The sequence below is a fragment of the Taudactylus pleione genome, unplaced genomic scaffold, assembly GCF_031769625.1.
Source record: "Taudactylus pleione unplaced genomic scaffold, aTauple2 ptg000305l, whole genome shotgun sequence".
Classification (NCBI taxonomy): Eukaryota; Metazoa; Chordata; class Amphibia; order Anura; family Myobatrachidae; genus Taudactylus; species Taudactylus pleione.
This window is the reverse complement of record NW_028284706.1, coordinates 11,240,379-11,253,208: the sequence shown is the minus strand read 5'-3', so window position 1 is coordinate 11,253,208 and position 12,830 is coordinate 11,240,379. Positions and strand designations below refer to the sequence as shown.

The 12,830-nt window shown below is 45.0% G+C and overlaps 1 protein-coding gene across 4 annotated transcripts in view; it reads left to right on the top strand.

The window, feature by feature from the left end:
• The window catches only part of CUEDC1 (CUE domain containing 1), a 165,613-nt gene that overhangs the window by 39,979 nt on the left and 112,804 nt on the right, over positions 1 to 12,830 (top strand). The gene's annotated exons all lie outside the window — the stretch shown is intronic.

Sequence of the window (12,830 nt, the reverse complement as noted above, 5' to 3'; positions counted from 1 at the left end):
CCCCCTGTCCCCTCTTTTTTTTTAATGTAATAAATGTTCTATGTTTTTGAGTGTACATTTGAGACATTATTGTAACTTTTTGCTCCGGGTGGACATTTTGCGCAGTCATATGCATTAGTTCATAATAAATACATTTGATTGGTTGTGTGACTCCTGTGCAGTGTTTCCCTTCCTTACTGGCAAGCTCCTGAGAAGAGTAAACTTCATACTTGCTTTGCCACAAGCTAAGAGTAGGTATTGGCTATCATATTTTGGACCTGACCTTTCATATATAGATGCCACTGTTTCTTTCCTATAGTCTCCATCAACGCCAGCTGCGGAGAACATAGAACTAGTGAGGGGTAAGAAGCAGCAGCACATGTCTGAGTGCAGGGCCGGCTCAAGGGGTGTTCGACCTGAGCTGTCGAACAGGGGCGCCACCCATAGAGGGCGCACCCTTCCCCAGCATCCCAATTTCAGCGGGACAGCACTGTCCCGCTGTTCCACCCGTTGGCTGAAGTGGCCCGCGGGTGGTGAAATTCGGGGGGGTTGGGGACCCGGGACCCCGGAGTCTGAATGGATGCTGCATGCATGTACGCGGCTTCCATTCAGTGCCATGAGAGGGCTGGGGGAAGCCCAGCTAGTGAGGCTCCCCCCAGCCTGACGTTATTTGGAGGCATGCCATGCAGGCACGCCCCTCAGATAACGTCACGTAAAGAGGCATGACCTATGGTAATTAGGCCACGCCCCCAATGGCGCCGCACGCGATAAGGAGCACAGAGCGCTATTAGACCTGGAGCCGGCCCTGAGTGGAAGCAATTTTGCTTGGATGGTACCATGTGTGTATGGTGTTTATCATGGTTATATCTATGGCTAACTGCTGGATATGGGTGCTCACTATTTTGTCTTGTGCTAGCGTTGTACTAGCCCTACACCCAGACCTCCAGTTGAAGCCACATATTGACATCCTAAGGCAGCGGTGGCCAACCAGTCAGAGGCAAAGATCCAAAAAAATCTGTAGTCAAGCTAAAGAACCAATAGCATGCGCTGTCACAAGGTCACGCCCCATTTTTGTGCACACGCCTTTGGTATGACATTTGCAGGAGCATGGCATTGTGTCCACTGAGGGCGAGCCCAGCACATTGAAAATACTGTATTTTTGTCCCATATGCAGTGCCCCCTAAAGTAGTGTCCCTTAAGCAGTGCCCCATGTATTTGTGCCCCTTATGCAGTGCCCCATGTATTTGTTCCCCTTATGCAGTGCCCCCTAAAGTAGTGTCCCTTAAGCAGTGCCCCCAGTCCAGTACTTAAATGACCATGCTGATTATGGCTCTGGCTCTGGCTCCCGCTGCAACTCCCTATGACTGGAACTTACTAGATCCAGCAGGCGCACAGGGTAGACTCCTCACATCGCGGGTGGCGTCGCATCACAAAACATAGAGCCGCTGGTTGGCCACCACTGTCCTAAGGCATTTGTAAGCACCTTCATTTCTTTTTTCTAGGCTGCCTTTTTCATTAATCTCAAGATTTTTCATGTAAATCAGATTTTACTGCTGGAATTAAGATTGCACTTTGGAATAAGCAGGTTTTATTTAGGTTAGGTTTATGCTTTGTGGCACTGTATTATAATGTTATGTCAGATGTTTCATGAAACCGTACAATCTTTTAATCATCTATACCTATTTCCTTTATGTACCAGCTTCTGTTACTTACTAACCTTTTTTTTCTAGCTCACCTCTAACACCCAGTATCATTTGCTCTTCTGCCTCTTTATAACTTCTGGCATGAAGTCAAAAATTTTCTTAGTGTAAATTCCAATAAATTTGCCTTGTTCTTTTTCTCTTATGTAGGATATGCATGAGAAAAAAAGTACATGTTGCATTTCATGTCTAATAGAGACCATTTATTGTGCCGAATTCAATTACCCTTAAAGTGAGATTATCCACGATGCAGTACCAGGCAGGCCCGGCGACAGGGGGGGTCTAAGGGTACAACTGTACTGGGCCCCGAGGTCCTAGGGGGCCCCGGAGTGTACCGCTGCCTGCGCTGTGCAGTGATCAGCAGGGTGCAGGCATATACGGGGCCCCTGCTGATCACTGCAGCAGCCGGCCACAAGCTGCATATACTAATAGCAGCGGGGCCGGCTTCTCTGAGTTACTCACTTGCTGCTGCTGGGCTGGCCGCCAGGGCTTGGAAAAGCTCAGTCAGCACTGTGGTGGGGGCGGGGCTACTGCCTGACGACTCCTCGACCTCTCAGCCAGTGATCTGAGGAGTCCGATGTGAGCTGAACTGTCTCCTTAGATCACTGGCTGAGAGATAGAAGCAGTCTTCAGGCAGCTCCACCACAGTGCTCTGCTCTGCCTCTCTAGTCCCGCCCAGCAGCAGCATCAGCCAGTCAGGAGGAGGAGAAGGACTTACCAGACGTTGCCCAGGAAGCTCCAGCAGGTAAGTGCTGCCTGGGGGAGTGTGGGATAGGACTGGGAAGCAAAGTGGGGGATGAGAGAGCACAGTGTGAGATGGGGGATGAGATAGCACAGTGGGGTTTGGGGAGCACAGTGTGGGATGGGGGATGTGCTAGCACAGTGGGGATGGGGGAGCACAGTGTGGGATGGGGGATGAGAGAGTATAGTGTTAGATGGGACGAGCGTCACTCCTAGATCTGCGCTGCAGCGTTAAATGACTGCCATAAATGTGAACTGATGGTTAAGGAAAAGGGTTAATTAAAACCTGAAACGTCTGGTCACATGTATGGCTTTTTGACTGTAATTTAACACTGCAACGCAAACCCAGGAGTGCTGCCCGTTCTGATCAATGCTCTGATCGTTTTTTGGGCTACCACCTGGGCAGGCATTACATATATACTGGAGTGCTACTCATTGGAAAATATATATATATATCACATAGTATGCTTAAGCAAAGGATCTAATACCAGCCCCCATGCTGCTTAGGTTATGTCTATCGAGAATCAAGTAGCCAGTGGAGTCAAGCCAGCACCGAGAGGCAAGAGAGGATATGGCGTTTGGTGAGCTGAGGAGTGGCGCTGACCCAACGAAAAGACACCCAAGCAGAAACGCCGTGGCAGACAAACATAGAATAAGGTAAGTGTGGGGCATGGAGGGACACTGTGGGGGATCAGAGGTTCCCCCAAAAAAACACATAGATGTAAGGCAGACTCTCCAGCAAATGGCCTGTACCTGCCAGGGACCCTGGGATGGGGGGGCCCTAAAAAATTGCTGTACCGGGCCCCATGATTTCTGTTGCCAACCCTGGTACCAGGGGCAATTCAATTACAGCCCACGGCAACCTGCAGCCTGCACTTAACACAGACTTGTATTCACCACCTGCTGAGGCTCAAACAAAAAGCGATAATTTGGGCTTTCTGCCCTTATCGCAGTCGCCAAAAGCATGTTATCCCATAGCTCCAGGGAGCAGATTTACTTCACTAGGAAAAGGGCTTCTAATTGAATAGCTCCAGGCTACAACCCTTTTCCTGACGCGGTAACTTATTGAGGATAATTAAATTCGGCCCATAGCTAGGGGATGCAATCGGGAAGTCGGCTGACATTATACCGACAGCCCGCTTCCCGACTGTCATATCCCAGCGAGGGTGAAATGACCGGAGTCTAGATGTAGACGCCGCTCATTTTACGAGACCGGCGCCCGGCATCCCGATCGAAGGGATGCCAGGCGCCGCGAGCGGACAGCCGCGCAGGGGGGAGAGGATTAGGTTTAGGGCTCCCGGGGGGGACTTAGGGTTAGACACCCCTCCAGGTGGTTAGGGTTAGGCTAGGGGGAGGGAGGGTTAGGCACCCCATGGGGAGGTTAGGGTTAGGCACCCACCCGGGGGACTTAGGTTTATGCCGCGGGGAAAGGGGGGGTTAGGTTTAGGCACTTGGGGGGGAGGTTAGGGTTAGGCACCCCTAAGGGAGGGTTAGGGGGGTAGGTTACGTTAGTTAGTACTTAAATGGGGAAGTTTGGGATTTCCAGCGCTGTCGGGCTCCCGCTGCCGGGATCACTTCATCTGTCTGTCTGACGCTGCCGGGATTCGAACTGCCGGCCAGTGTAGAATAGAACATTATATGAAAACAGAATTTAGGCGGTGTGAAGGACATACCATTAGTGACTTATAGAACCATCTATATTATATATGACCTTGTCTCCTTACAGGGTACAGCATATTCTGTATTCATTATACACAAGCCTTAGATCATCTTTTTCTTGAAGGGCTTAACTCATAGACATAAGTCTCTACAATTTGCTATTGTCTAGGACAGTGTTTCCCAAACGTGGTCCTCGAGGCACACTAACAGTCCTGGCTTTAGTGATAGCCAAACTTGAGCACAGATAGTTAAATCAGAATAACTGAGGCACTAATTTAAGACACCTGTGCTCAAGTATGGCTATCCTTAAAACCTGGACTGTTAGTGTGCCTCGAGGACCATGGTTGGGAACCCCTTGTCTAGGATATAAGTAAGCCCCTTCTAGATTTATACATGACCATAGTCATTGATGGCTTTTTGTTGCTCATAAATAAACCTTTTGAAATGGCTATTTCGTCTGGTGGGACCATCATATGTTCCTAGTTTGTAGAGTATGTCTAACATGTTGCACATTTTTGTACAAGCTACAAATAGATTTTCACATCTGGACACTTCAATAAGAATTTGTACAGATCTTTCTACCCTTTGCTCCTTAGTCTATTCAGTTATTGATACAGTAATGTAATAGCATAACTTCTATATTAGCAAAGCTAATATTCTATATTCTTATTCTATAAGTAATAAAATTAATTATTCCCGTCTTCTGCTTTAAAGTCTATAAAGTCTGTTGCATGATCTTTCACTGTGCTAACTGAGCCACTCCTTTCCATCTACTTCACACAAGGCGGTATTATTATTACTGTTACTAAGCCATGCTTTGTAAAGCACCCATCAAGCCTAATTTATCAATAATTACTGTTGCCGTTTTATAACTATTGGTCAAAGTCTCCAATGATCTGCGGCTTTGACAAACCACGGCATAGTAAATCTACCCCAAGTTGCCATTGATTAAGAGGCCTATTCAGCAGAGTTGGATTAATGGGGGTGGGGGGGCAAAGGGGGCTAGTACCTCCAGGCCCTCCTCTCTCAGGGGTCTCCATTCCAGGTCAGAAGTACTTGTGCTGCTATCTGTAGTGGTGCCCCACCGATGGAGCAATTTTTCTTTTTTGAGACCATGCCGATGGCGACACCTTAGTCTCCTTATCACACTGGGTGGGGACTGTGCCTGCGGTGCTTGATCTGCACTGCCAACATGCGTAGCAGCTCCTCACAGCTCTTGTTTGTAGTGCTCTATGACTCTGACTGTATACAGTGATGTTATCCAGAAGCCGGGGCCAGATGTGACTGTTCTGCCTCAGTCAGCTCAGCTCCCAATCACAGCTGGCTCCTGAGCACCACTGATGGTTAGGTCGGATCTAGCATCAACCCACTGCGGATGCCAGTTCCTCTGTATCTACTCTGCAGAGAGGTTGTGACTTGCACGCAGCAGCCCCTGCAAGTCAGCAGCCAGTGACGGTGGGAGGTGGTTCACAATGCCATTTGTCTTCAGGAAGTGAGTAATGTGGGCACCATGCTCCACTGTCTGTCTGGGAGGCGGATGTCCCTCCAGGGTAATGGCTGCAGCATTACCTACAATATGCTCCATAATTCTTCTCCTGACTCTCAATGAATTATGTGCTGCAGAATTTCCTATATCATTAAACCCGACTTTATTGCAGCTAACTAAATTATCTTTTATCTTGTAGCCAATCACTGTGCATGACTCTTCATGTGTGTGTGTGTGTGTGTGTGTGTGTGTGTGTGTGTGTGTATGTATATATATAAATATAATTTATAGAAACCCTCCCCTTCCTGTGTGTGCTTAAGGTCCAAGGACGATTCTATTCCATTCCAGCCTCTCCCAGCAGCAACGCGACAATAGTTGACACTCTGCTGCTTGCGGAGGTTTTGAAGTCTGCCCACAGTACAGATAGCACCTGCACTGCTGCTTCACGAAAGTGTTGAGGGGAGGAGGCACATCCAGGGGACAGTGCTGACGAGAAGAGGAAGACCCCTCTGTCTTAAGTGACCCGAGCCCCCTGAAGGTTTAATCCAGCCCTGCTTTGCGGAATTCAGAGTATTCAGCAACTGCAGGGTATCCAAAATGAAATGTACTGTGTATCAACCACATCTTTGCTTGCAGCTGGGTTTGTTATGGGGCTTGTCCACTAATGTGTGTGTCATACCTGATAACATCTGAAAATACTTAAGGCATATTAATCTTAAAAAAATAAATTGTCAGAAGAGCAAACGAAGCTCGTTATTGTTTTTTATTTAACATTAAATTGTAGCAGCGTTCTGGGGTTGTTTTAATAAATACTTATACAGGATGTTGGGATACAAGCCATGTTTGTGGGGAAGAAATTAAAACCAACAGCCTGACGTCCTGGACCCTGATTGGTGGTTGGTATAGTGCTTGTCTGCAGCCAACTACAGTATTGCATCATTGTGTTTTCAGTTGGCTGGAACAGCCATTTATTTCCATTCCATTGCCTTTTTTGGTAAGTTGCATTGTTCTATTTACTCAGAAATTGCCAAGTGCCTCAACTATGCTCTACACTAAGGTCATTGTTTATTGTGTGGCTATACCAGCGTCATCAGTGCTTTCTTATTCTGATCCTGGCATTTTAAATGTAAGTAAATGTAAAAAACAGTATTTGTCCATCTTTTAAATAAATTGTAGTATGTTTATATGCTTCGTGATTGGAATAAAAAACCGCCACAAAACATCTTATCCAGGGTCGTGGATGGCTGCTGCCACTTCTCTGTTGTGGTCGGGCCGGCCCTGGTTGCAGTGGACGCTTGGAGATTATGTCATCTTCAAATGCCACTAAAGCCGGACAATCAGGCAGCATGCGGCACGGTCCGGGTCAATATGACCCAGATCGCGTCGTTTACACTCCAGGGTGACACGGGAACGACCTGGGTGGATCCATTTATATTGACAAAAATCCCGGGTTGATGCATGTTTACGTGCATCAACCCGGGATTTTTATGTCCATGTAAAAGGGGTATTACTGTCTCCTAAGATGTGGGAGTGACTTCAGCTGTTTGTAATGGTATGAAAATAATACTTTTAATTTTAACGACTGCTATAGAGATGTGATGAGTGCTGAACAATATATATTTGACTTTCATGTTCCATATCTGAACACTACAATTTTATGGTCTAGTGATCCTTTAAATTGGTTAATATATAATTAGCTTTTTTCAATAAAAGGCAATGTAATGAAGATGGATGGTTTTTCCCTTCAGGATTTGCATATCACAATTAAACCATAAGCCTTATGATTTATTCATGACTTTGACTTTTTACAAAAATTATTAGACCTTTTTACATAAAGTTTTATATTTTAAGCCCTGGCGAGACATTATTACCTTTAGAAGCACAGCCAGATTAAGGGCGGGACTCCACCCTGCGCTCTCCCCTCCCTGGGCCGATGCACACTGCTGCACTGTGCAGTCCCATGCATTTTCTAAGGGACCCACAAGTGGGGGTGGACTGGCGAGGGGGAGGAGACTGTTCCCCTGTATTAAATGCCCCCGGGTGCCCTGGAGGTGAAATCTGGCCCTGCATAGAAGATTCATCTAAAAGTGTACAAAAGCTTATAGTTGTAGAAAAGTAGATGAAATATATTTTTTTGCTCTATGACCACCCCTGAAAATGTCAGGAATTAACCAATTTCACACAAGGAGTAAGAAATACAAATATATTTATTTGTAGATATGCATTATGTTTATTGACTTTAGCATACCATCTGTGTTGTATTAATAAAACAAAAATGTTTTCTTTTAATTCACACCAATATATAAATGCAGAAAAATGTAAAATACCCTGAGAATATTTAATATTAAAAAATAAATTCAATGCTCCCTCTTTATACTGTCTGCTTAAAAGACAACTCACAACTACAAACATTGCAAAGGGTGGTAATATAAAGAATGTGGCTTATTTTGAAATTATAACACTTTAATGTAACTGCTCAGGAGAACATTTGCCATATTTGAATTTGGCAGTGATATTTCAACATGGAATCTGTCTATCATTTCTGCTATGTCTGGAATTTTCAGTCCTGCACTGTTCCATGAGAACATGAAACGCACTACAAACAGATGAAATGATCAGAACCTAGGGAGTCCAACCAGTTAGTATCAAATGTATTCCTATGCTGGCTTTTTTTTTAGATTGGCTGACACCAGAGTTTCCCTGCTTGTTCAATTTGACTTGCTCACTCGTAGTGTGTTGGTGGTTTTTTTTTGTGTTATAGGAATATTTTTGTTTCTGTAGGATTATGGAGGATCACAACAGAATAAAATATGATTTCATAATATGTTTTATGTAACACCTCCCAATGACAGTAGGCGGAATGAAATGCTAGTGAAGAGAGGTGGAATGATACATGGATGTACGGATGGCCATCAAAGTGTCTACTATCAAAGGTTTCCATTGATGGAAGGAAAGTATTCATGTTTACACCATCGATGGTCATTAGTGAAACGGCTCCGACTGGGAGACATGACTCAGGGTCTGATTCAGCAAGGAAAGCACGCTAGCAGATTCACGCATCCAGCAGCTGTGAGAATATGCTAATGAATGCATACGCACGGAGACCGCAGCACAAGAAGCAGACACCCAGCAAAACATAAAGCCGCCCACCTATGCCGTGATTGACAGCGTAAACATTGGGAACATCGAGTGCCATCGAAGCTGCGTGTAAGCTAAGGGTAGACCTGACCCTGCCACAGGACTTGAGAGATTCCTGCACGGAGAGGCGCCCGGCTGCGTGTAGCACAGCTGAGATTAATTTATGCATGCCCTTGTAACGGCGTGCGAATGCACAGGCATGCCTGCGTTCGGCCGACCACCCCCCTGTCACCACCTACAAATGGCACTTCCTGTTAATCAACATCGAACATCTCTGCGGGCTCCCTGTGTACTCTGAGAGAGCCCTAACCGTACTCAGCAACCTGTTCGTGAATGCGCAGTGCACAAACATCGGGCAAGTGCGTGCATTCTCTCCTGTGCGTTCCTTGTTGAATCAGGCCCTCAGACAATTAGCAAATGAAGGAAGGGGGCAAGGGTATGTGGGCTGGCGCTGTGCTTGTCTCCTGTGTTGGGAAACAAAAAAAAAAAACATTGCTGCGCTCTCTGCCATTGATTTCGTATAACTTCGATTTCTGCCATGGCAAAATCATTGACAATTGGTGGTGCAGACAGAAGAGGAAGGGGTCACAGAGGCAGTGTGGGTATATTAAATAGGAAGCTGGAAGCCCAATAATGCTCTTCCTGGCCCAGGGCACCAAAAAGTCTAGTTACGGCTCTACTGGGTACACAAACGATATGTGTACCCAGCGATGCGATGGTCGATTCACATTAGATGATCTGGTGCCCGACCACCCGATATGACGGCCCCTCCTGCATTCCACTACATGGGGTAGTCAGTCGTATTGTCAGATTAAGCTGCATGTATGGATGACCTGACAATGTGGCTGACGACCAAATGGGAGTGCTCAATGGCCCACCTAGTGGGGGTACACAGTAGACTATTTTGACAGTATGTTGTCGCGATCAGTTGGATCGGGCCAAGATCGTGTTGTGATAAAGAGAGGAAAAACATTGCTCACACCCATAAGATAGCCAGGGTAGAGGAATGCATGTTTAAGGAGATTAGTTGTCTTTTCGTGCACCTCATACCAGCTATTCAGGGGTTACAGTAATAAAATCAGGGTGAGACTGGCCATCGAGCGCTTCTGGAATATGGCAGAAAGGCCAATGACCTGATGCACCAGTGCGACTCGAAAGCCTGGTCTCCCAGCTCCCAGCGCTCTGATCGGCTGGCATGCAGAGAGACGGGGCGTGCAGTGAAACCACACCCCAATGACTCGCACCAACGTTATGTGGCCACGCCCCTTTTCAGGGCTTAGAGGGATGCCAGAGCTGTTCTACAGCCCCAGTCCATCCCTGAATAAAATGATGAACTTTAATAGGAATGAGGGACATTATTAAGTTAACATTTATTTGAAAATGATATGCTCTTATTATTTTTCTGTTTTGGTGTAATAGCTAGGGGCCTTGGGATCCCTGTTCATTAACAACATGGACCTTGGGGTAGGGTAGTGTTGCTCTTAAAAATAAATACCATGAACATGAGCCTGGGACCTGCACCTATAGAGTTCATAACTTGCATGGGGCTTGTTTTCACTGTAGCCTTCTCCATGATATAGTAGAAACTAGTTGAGGCTATCTAGCACTGGCTGTGGATTTGGTGAGTATATGCTTGCCCATTTTTAATTGTTCATTTGAATTCCAATACATAACACTACATATCAACTAGCAAAACAAAAATCAGATCTTGAATATTGTATAGTATTTCTGGAATGTCACACCTTTGCAAAATAGCTTTTTCCAACACAAAACTTAATTTATTTACATATTGATGCAAAGACTTCTTTTTGTAGCTAGAGCTCTTTCCACCATGCCTTGCATTTCAGATTGTTCGATCTAAATATGATACAATTATTTTAATATGTGACAGTTTTGCTTTTGTCATTTTGAAATATATAAAATATAATGCAAATAGCTTTATGCTGTATCTATTAAAACTCAGACATGCTTAAAATTGGAGCACAACCTGTTATGGGTTAGGTATGAAATACCGGCGGCTGAATAACCATAACCTTCCCCCAGGGGTGCCTAACCCTAACCCCCCCCTTCCCGCACTCTAAACCGTTTGCAGGGTATCCGGTCACATGGTCAACAGTTACTATGTTGACAATGTCGATCCTATAATGTTGACATAGTTCATAACCTTGCTCGACATCCTCAGAATTCAACATGTTAACAAAGTGTCGACATCTAAAATGTCTCTATGTGAAATGTTGACATTCTCATAACGCCAATGGTTAGGGCTAGGCATCTCCGGGAGGGTTAGGGTTAGGCACTAGGGGGGAGGGTTAGGGGTAAGGATGTGGGTAAAATACTAACCAGAACATCGCTTAGTCATATGTCTGCGCCAGAACTGATGGTCATATGACCTCTGGGACCAGGAAGACGCTGCTGCCGCCAGGATCAGGTAAGTGACTGTTGGGCCACCAGTGTTGTTAGGTTGACATTTTATCATGTCGACATGTCAGTCGTGTAGCTATGATGGATGTCGACATGGTCCCTGTTGACACGCTGCATGTCAACAATCTCATATCGACCTTTTGCAAGTCGATATGAGAACTGTCGACCCAACATACTAGACCAGTTTGCAGGGGTTTCCACAGAGTCCAAAAATATACTGATGGCTTTGTCTTCTGTCCACATTAACCCTAATAGTGTTTGTAGTTGGGAATGTTGACTGCAAGCTCCACTGGGGCAGAGACTGATTAAATGGAGGGATCAGGGTTAAAGTGAACCAAGTCCATGAGAGTCAGATTTGAGCAAACGGATCTCTAAGGCTTCAATAATGTAATGCCAGGTTTAATTTACTATATATGTATCTGTAAAATATGCTGCATCCACTGTACCATGGCAGTGTTAGTAAGAAATGGACTTGGTTCACTTTAACTCTGAACACTCCATATGTTAGAGTTATTTACATAAAGAGCAACCGTAATAATAATCATCTATGGCAGATTAATATTAAAAATAGGGAAATTTCCAGGAAAAGATCTAAAACTTGGCACTGGACCTTGCTAGGAACTAGGTTTACTGAGGTATTTACCATGTTACATTATTCTAGTTCAAGTACCTTCAACGTGTAGGTACAAAATGAGCCTGTAGAAAACACATGGAAACCATTAGAAATCTTAAATGTCATCTGCAGATAATATGTTCTTTTGCATTGCTCCCTTTCCCTAAAGGAAACTGTAATGTTGCTTTTTCTAGAAACTGGCATTAGACCGCACTGCCAGAATATATAAAACCCAGGAAATGGATTGATCAGGCAAGTAAGCCATGTAGCCTGCCTATTCACAGTGTGCATATGACTCACAGCTGAACAGCAGATATTCTCATTAGCGCGCTGGTCCTGGCGGGTGGACAGCAATATCTGATGGCTCACTTGGATATTCCCTTCATCACGTTGCTTGCTATTTTTCTCTAATCTTCAAAATCTGATGTCAGTTTATTTATTATTATTACCAGTTATTTATATAGCGCACACATATTCCGCAGCGCTTTACAGAGATTATTTGGCCATTCACATCAGTCCCTGCCCCAGTGGAGCTTACAATCTATATTCCCTATCACTTGCGCACACACATACACACTAGGGTTAATTTGTGTTGGGAGCCAATTAACCTACCAGTATATTTTTGGACTGTGGGAGGAAACCGGAGTACCCGGAGGAAACCCACGCAAGCACAGGGAGAATATACAAACTCCGCACAGGTAGGGCCCTGGTGGGAATCGAACCCACGACCTCAGTGCTGTGAGGCAGTAACGCTAACCATTACACCGTCTGTGCTGCCCAGTTTAGTATAAGACCATACTACACATTTATTTTTAAACCAGGTTTTACAAAAGTGCAAAGTGCATAGCTTCCTTTTATGTAGTTCTTTTTTACACACTCAGTCTTGCAAATTTTTTTCTTTAAGATTTATACGTAGTGCAATATCACAGTTTGTGTGCTGTCCGCTTTGTACTGTATTTATAAGCTCCAGTAATGCTGGATCAGGAACTGAGCAGTTGGACCCCTTTGCTAGTAACATATTGAATACTGTAACTGCATACCTACATACTTTTTTTTTTTTCTAAGAAAAATTCCCTTTCTATGCAATTATACT